The following is a 7,862-nucleotide window of genomic DNA, read 5'->3' as shown; positions in this document are numbered from 1 at the left end:
CCTGAACGTGGTTGAGAAACACTGTTCTAGTGTGTGCTGTTATGGAATTGTAATTAGTTTGTTTTAAAATATATTTTAATGAGGCTTTATTTCAATAATAGGCTAACAAAAAAAATTGTTATTCGATGTACCAAATCACATAAATTATTGCTATTAATAAAATGTTACTTACTATAATATTTTTATTACTTGTTATTTTTAAAAAGTAGTTTAATTGATTTTTAATTGAACACAAGTGAAAACATTTAATGTAACAATAACAATATAATTATTTAAATATATACAGTACAAATCTATATTATTTTATTTTTCACTATATGAATCAGCCTGCATACATTAATTAATTATATATATATATTTTAGGTAGGCTACAGTGCTCAGCATAAATAAGTACACCCCATATTGCATTTTAATAAAACTGATTTATCAAACCGATTTATTTATTAAAATAATATTTTTGTCATTGAACATCTTTGGAAATAAAAAGATAATGCATCTAAATTCATGCAAAACATGGGACTAGCCTATGTATATGCACAAATATTATATTGTAAAGCATCCTATAGAAAATAATGATTTAAATGAGAGATTTGTGAGGGGTGTGCTCATATACAGCACTTTACATAAAGCTGCACTGAAACTGCTCCATTGTAGTCCTGTATATGCAGAGATATCGAGAAAGGAGAAAATTTATATTTATTTATATATATATATATAGACCGTATATATATATATATATATATATATATATATATATATATATATATATATAGATCTGAATTTTTAGCCCCCCTGTTTATTTTTTCCCCCAATTTCTGTTTAACGGAGAGAATTTTCTTCAACACATTTCTAAACATAATAGTTTTAATAACTCATTTCTAATAACTGATTTATTTTATCTTTGTCATGATGACAGTAAATAATATATTACTAGATATTTTTAAGACACTTCTATAGAGCTTAAAATGACATTTAAAGGCTTAACTAGGTTAATTAGGTTAACTAGGCAGGTTAGGGTAATTAGGCAAGTTATTGTAAAACGATGGTTTGTTCTGTAGTCTATCGAAAAAATATATAGCTTAAAGGGACTAATAATTTAATAATTAAAGGGGGGCTAATTATTCTGACTTCAACTGTGTATGAATATATATATATATATATATATATATATATATATATATATATATATATATATATATATATATATATATATTTATTTCTGGTACGGCTTGTGATAAGTTTTACCTACAGTATATTACGAAGTTATACTGGGCATAGGATACTGTATCTCACCAGGTGGATTTCTTGACCTCATATATTCCCAGCGCTTCTGTGGCCCTCTGCTGGTGAATATACGCAAACACACTGTGATAACTCCTCCATTTTCATTTCCTAGGAAAGAACTCAAAACTGCAATAATCATCTCTATGACTATGAAATAACATTAGGGTTTATGAAAACGAAAGACGTATCTGCATGACAAACTCACTTCATAAGAACCAGAATTTATTTACATACTTATGCTGAAAATTTAGCTGGTTGTGTTCACCAGTCAGGCTCAAATCATTTAAGCTTGAATTAAGGTTACAGGATAAGTTCACCCAAAAGTTACATTTATTTACTTACATGTACTAAACCTGTTTAATATTATTTATTCTTTTGAACACAAAAGCCGTAAAGTGAAAGTAAAAGCTGGAAACACCATTGACTTCCATTGTTTTTCCTACTATGGAAGTCAATGGTTACAGATTTTCAGCTTAATCTTCTTTTCAGAATCGGTTTTATCAGAATCGGTTTTATTGCCAAGTGTGCTTCACACACACAAGGAATTTGTTTTGGCTACAGAAGCTTCCAGTGTACATAAAGTGACAAGTGACAACACAAAATAATCTGAAAAAATAAAATAATAATAATAAAAAATGATGAACATTAAACAGATGCGGTTAGTGAAGAAACCTGGAGTTGAGTTGTATGTACAGATGTTATAAATATACAGGTTATAAGGTGCTGTGTACAAGTGCGAATGTAGAAAGTATTGCATTGTATATTGATATAAGGTGCTGTGTACAAGTGCGTATGAGAAAGTATTGCACATATTTATTGCACAGTAGGGGAATATTTAACTGTTCATAAGGTAGACAGCCTGAGGAAAGAAACTTTTCCTGTGTCTGGCTGTTTTTGTGTTCGGTGCTCTGAAGCGCCGACCAGACGGTAACAGTTCAAACAGGTAGTGTGCTGGGTGTGAGGGGTCCAGAGTGATTTTGCGAGCCCTTTTACTCACTCTGGAAGAGTACAGTTCTTGAAGTGTAGGAAGGGTTGTACCAGTGATTCGTTCAGCAGTCCGGACTATTCGCTGTAGTCTACGGAGGTCAGTTTTGGCAGCTGAGCCGAACCAGACGGTGATTGAAGTGCAGAGGATGGATTGGATGACAGCTGAGTAGAACTGTACGAGCAGCTCCTGTGGCAGGTTGAACTTCCTCAGCTGACGAAGGAAGTACAGTCTCTGCTGGGCTTTCTTCACAATAGAGTCTATATGAATGTCCCACTTCAGATCCTGAGAGATGGTGGTGCCCAGGAACCTGAATGACTCTACTGCAGCCACAGTGCTGTTCATGATGGTGAGTGGGGGGAGTGCAGGGGGGTTTCTCCTGAAGTCCACTATCATCTCCACTGTTTTGAGCGTGTTCAGCTCCAGGTTGTTGTATCTGCACCATAACGCCAGCCGCTCCACCTCCTGTCTGTATGCAGACTCGTCACCGTTCTGGATGAGGCCGATAACAGTAGTGTCGTCTGCAAACTTAATGAGTTTGATGGAGGGGTCTTTTGCAGTGCAGTCGTTGGTGTACAGGGAGAAGAGCAGTGGAGAAAGAACACATCCCTGGGGGGCACCAGTGCTGATGGTGCGGCTGTCGGATGTGATTTTGCCCATTCTGACTAGCTGTTGTCTATCTGTCAGAAAGCTGGTGATCCATTGACAGACAGAGCTAGGAACAGAGAGCTGGGCCAGTTTGTACTCAAGCAGTGATGGGACGATGGTGTTAAAGGCAGAACTGAAGTCCACAAACAGAATCCTTGCGTAGTTCCCTGGTTTGTCCAGATGTTGTAGGGTATAATGCAGTCCCATGTTGACTGCATCATCCACAGACCGGTTTGCTCTATAGGCGAACTGCAGGGGGTCCAGCAGGGGTCCAGTGATGTCCTTCAGATATGCTAGCACCAGTCTTTCGAATGACTTCATGGCCACAGATGTTAAGGCCACAGGTCTGTAGTCATTGAGTCCTGTGATCTTTGGCTTCTTTGGGATTGGGATGATGGTGGAGCGCTTAAAGCAGGATGGAACTTTGCGCTGTTCCAGTGATCTGTTGAAGATCTGTGAGAAAATGGGAGCCAGCTGGTCAGCGCAGGTTCTCAGACAGGCTGGTGAGACACCATCTGGCCCTGGTGCTTTCCTTCTCTTCTGTTTACTGAAGATCTGACGCACATTTTCCTCACTGATCTGAAGAGCAGGGGGGGAGAGGAAGATGGCTGGAGGTGTTGATGGCTGTGTAGGGCGATGGTCCGGGCTGTGTTGATGTGGTGTTGATGGCTGTGTAGGGAGATGGTCCGGGCTGTGTTGATGTGGTATTGATGGCCGTGTAGGGCGATGGTCCGGGCTGTGTTGATGTGGTGTTGATGGCTGTGTAGGGAGATGGTCCGGGCGGGTGTGAGGTGTCTGGTCATAGGTGTCAAACCTACAGTAGAACATATTCAGCTCGTTTGCAATATGTTTATTGCTGTCGATACTGGGGGACGGTGTCTTGTAATTAGTGAAATCTTTTAAGCCTCTCCACACTGATGCAGGGTCGTTAGCTGAAAACTGGTTTTGCAGCTTTTTGGCATAGCTTTTCTTAGCCACACCAATCTCCTTTGTCAATGTGTTCCTGGCCTGATTGTAAAGGATCCTGTCACCACTCCTGTAAGCATCCTCTTTGGCCTGACGAAGCTGTCTGAGTTTTGGTGTGAACCATGGTTTATCATTGTTAAATGACAAGTAGGTCCTGGTAGGGATGCATAACTCCTCACAGAAACTGATGTATGATGTTACAGTCTCTGTGAGCTCGTCCAGATCTGTGGCTGCAGCTTCAAAAACATCCCAGTCAGTGCATTCAAAACAGGCTTGTAAGACCTGCTCTGTGTCGTTGGTCCATCTCTTGACAGTCCTTAATACTGGCTTAGTAGTTTTAAGTTTTTGCCTGTAAGTTGGTATAAGATGAACCAGGCAGTGATCGGAGAGTCCTAGAGCTGCTCTGGCGACGGAGCGATATGCATCCTTTATTGTGGTGTAGCAATGGTCCAAAATGTTATTGTCTCTGGTGGGGCATGTAATGTGCTGTTTGAATTTAGGCAGCTCATGTGTGAGTTTTGCCTGATTAAAGTCCCCAAGTATGATAAAAGCAGAGTCCGGGTGTTGTTGTTCTGTCTCTGTGATCAGATCAGCCAGCTGTTGCAGCGCAGTACTCACGTGTGCTTGTGGTGGAATGTAAACACAGACGAGAATGAACGAGGAAAACTCTCTTGGTGAATAAAACGGCTTACAGTTAATGAAAAGCACTTCCACATCAGGACAGCACATCTTCTTTAACACAGTTACATCCGTACACCACCTTCTGTTGATGTAAAAGCATGTCCCACCACCGCGCGTTTTGCCCGTTGACTCCGTATCGCGATCTGCTCTGTACAGCTGAAAGTCCGGTAGGTTTAATGCGCTGTCCGGAATGGCTTCGTTTAGCCAGGTTTCCGTGAAACACAGGACAGCAGAGTTGTTAAAGTTCTTGTTTTTGCATGTGAGCAGAAGTAGTTCGTCCATTTTGTTAGGAAGAGAGCGGAGATTCGCCAGGTGAATGCTGGGCAGCGCCGTTCTGAAGCCGCGCTGTCTTAGCCTGACGAGCGCGCCGGCTCGCTTCCCACGCTTGCGCGACTTGTAGCGTTTCCACAATGCGGCTGCTCCGCCGACTACAATGTTCCGCAAAACGCCACAAAAATCAAAATCCAGTTCTTGATTAGTTGGTGTGCACTGCCGAATGTTCAGCAGCTCGTCCCTGGTGTAACTGATCGTGTTTGACAAACATAAAACAGGACAGACTAACAAAAACAGTGCAAACACTGGAGAGCCCCACGCCGAAGCGGCCATCCGCGGCGCCATCTTGATGAGGTTTTGTGAAAGAAACACCCCATAAAGGTTTATAACCATTTGAGGGTGAGTAAATTAACATGTTTGAGTGAAATATTTTGAACACATTGTCAATATATGCAACACGAAATCGATAGTTTCAATTTTAAAGAAGTTGTTGGGAGTAGTGAAGTGTGCAAGGTTGTGTGTAAAGCCATGATTATAGAGTGATTTTTAACAATACAGATATTTATCAAATATTTCATTAGTCACATTTAAGCTCATCAAAATACAAACCAAAACTCACATTATCAGTTTATTCTCTTTAGCTTAAATATGATAATAAAATATGACAACAACTCGGCTTAGCTTTGCAATTAAACTGTATCAGAACCAATCCATCTTGATAATGTCAGATAACTTAGCTAAAAAGGACACATCTGCAATGTATTACAATCAACCAATAATTCAGGCAACTGTAAGTATGACTACACAATACTTTATCTGGCCTCTCTTAGCCCAAATTTCAGCTTCTAGACTTAACCAGTTTCATGCAACCCTGGACTTTAGCATTTTCCCAGACTCGCTGCAGCAGCTTAATACTATTCTGCACGCTTTATATATTTATCAATTTTGTTTGACTGTACTTGTAGCTCTTAAAAGACAGCAATGTCATTGTGTGTCTGTATGAGAGCAAGATACATTTCATACAACTCACAATCCTTCAGTTTAGTCTCTGATTTATCACAGTGGAATGAACCGCCAATTACTCTGAAATATATTTTAAACAGCTGATCATTTCATACAACGAAGATGGAAAATTTGGAAACATGTACGCAAGATTGTTTATAATATTTCGCATGTATAGCCAGATTAAGTTATTAACTTCATGAAGCTATGCCCTAAATATACTAAACCTAAATATACTATGTCATTATTTCTGTTGTAACAATTCATAAATATTAAATGTATAATTTTTAACAGGATACACAGATACAAAACAATGTGGCGTCACTCTATTTAGTCTCTGTTCTGTTCCTTATGCTGCATGATCCTGCACAGGATAGTGTTTGAATAGTTTGGCAAATAAATAAGCCTTTATACTTAAAATGTAGTAAAAAGCTTTTATTTTATGCCTGTTATAAATTATACATAAATAATACATATTACATGTACACTGCCTGTCCAAACAAAAGTCGCACACACTAATATTTAATTGGGCCACATTTAGCTTTGATTCAGCAGTCAACATTTTTCTGCAACGTCTCAAATTTTATTCCCATACAAAAGTGCATGTATATTTCACCGATTTGTATTGATGATGGCCGTCTTTTCCAGCGCAGTCCAAAGATTCTCAATAGGGTTAAGTTCTGGACTCTGTGGTGGCCAATCCACCTGTAAAAATGTCTTTCACGATTTGAGCATAATGAATCCTTGTCATCGTCATCTTGGAATATGTCTGTGCATCAGTGAAGAAAAAAAATCCATTGATGGAATAACCTGGTCGTTCATTATATTCAGGTTTTCAGCTGACCTTGTGTTTGGGCACATAATGTTGCAAACTGACCAACAGCATCCTCAGATCAAAGCGCTGGCCCCAGACCTATAATTGTGGGCACTATGCTTAATAGGTGGATCACTTTATCCCGCTCTCTTCTTACCCTGATGTGCCCCTCAGGTTAAGAGTACATCTCGACTCATCAGACCACATGACATTCATCCACTGCTCCAGTGTCCAATCTTTATGCTCCCTCACAAACTGAAGCCTCCAATTTGCCTCATTTATAAGTGTTTTTCTTGAGGCTACACAGCGGTTAAGTCCTAATCTTTTGAGTTCCCTTCACATTGTGATTGTGGAAATGCTCTTACTTTTACACAGCCTAGTTCTAATAAAGTTTTATTGTTGTTTATGATTTGATTTCACTTGACACTTAAAGGGGTGGTCTACTACGATATCATATTTTAAACTTTAGTTGATGTGTAATGTAGCTGTGGGAACATAAACAACATCTCTGAACGTAAGACGCTCAAAGTTTAATGCAAAAGGAGACATTGGCTTTTACAGAGTTAGCTTAGCCAAGCCTACAGCAAACAAATTTTGGGGACTACAAAAAATACATTCGGGTTAATGATGTCATAAACCCTTCAAGTTATGTGCAGAGAAGGGGTGTGTCCAAAAGTGCTGTAATGTTATAGCAGAGAAAGCTACAAGACACTTGTCAGATGTTATTTTAGAGAGCAGGCATGAGGTTCAGCTGTGTGCTCTTCATTTTCTGTCTGATTCAGGCTCAAACTGAAACAGTTACATTGACTGACAGTATTTACACAACAGAGGCAAAGCTAGTACAGGCGTGACGCTTCTTGGTGTCGTGAAAAGCTCGAGATCAAAATTCTAAACTTCAGTGGACATTCGCGCCGCGTTAACCAATCAGGGGCTTTCTATTGTGGGGGCGTGATTATGACGTAGCGCCTGTTGTTGGTGTCCCGAGAGGAAAATCCCCCTGCTGACAATGACAACAGTTTATCAAACTGGGCTCGGTTCAGTCAGAAGCACTGCTGAATGCTTCCATCATCCAGGTACAGTATCTGGATGAGTTTATGAACTCACAGAGCTGGGTGCACCTCTGAAAGGATGTAGTGGACTCAGACATGGCTCCAAACAGTCGACGCTGTTTTTCAGCCTTCATAAAGCACATAAACACAGTTATTTTCT

This window comes from Danio aesculapii, chromosome 15 (genome assembly GCF_903798145.1).
Source record: "Danio aesculapii chromosome 15, fDanAes4.1, whole genome shotgun sequence".
Classification (NCBI taxonomy): Eukaryota; Metazoa; Chordata; class Actinopteri; order Cypriniformes; family Danionidae; genus Danio; species Danio aesculapii.
This window is presented reverse-complemented; position numbering follows the sequence as displayed.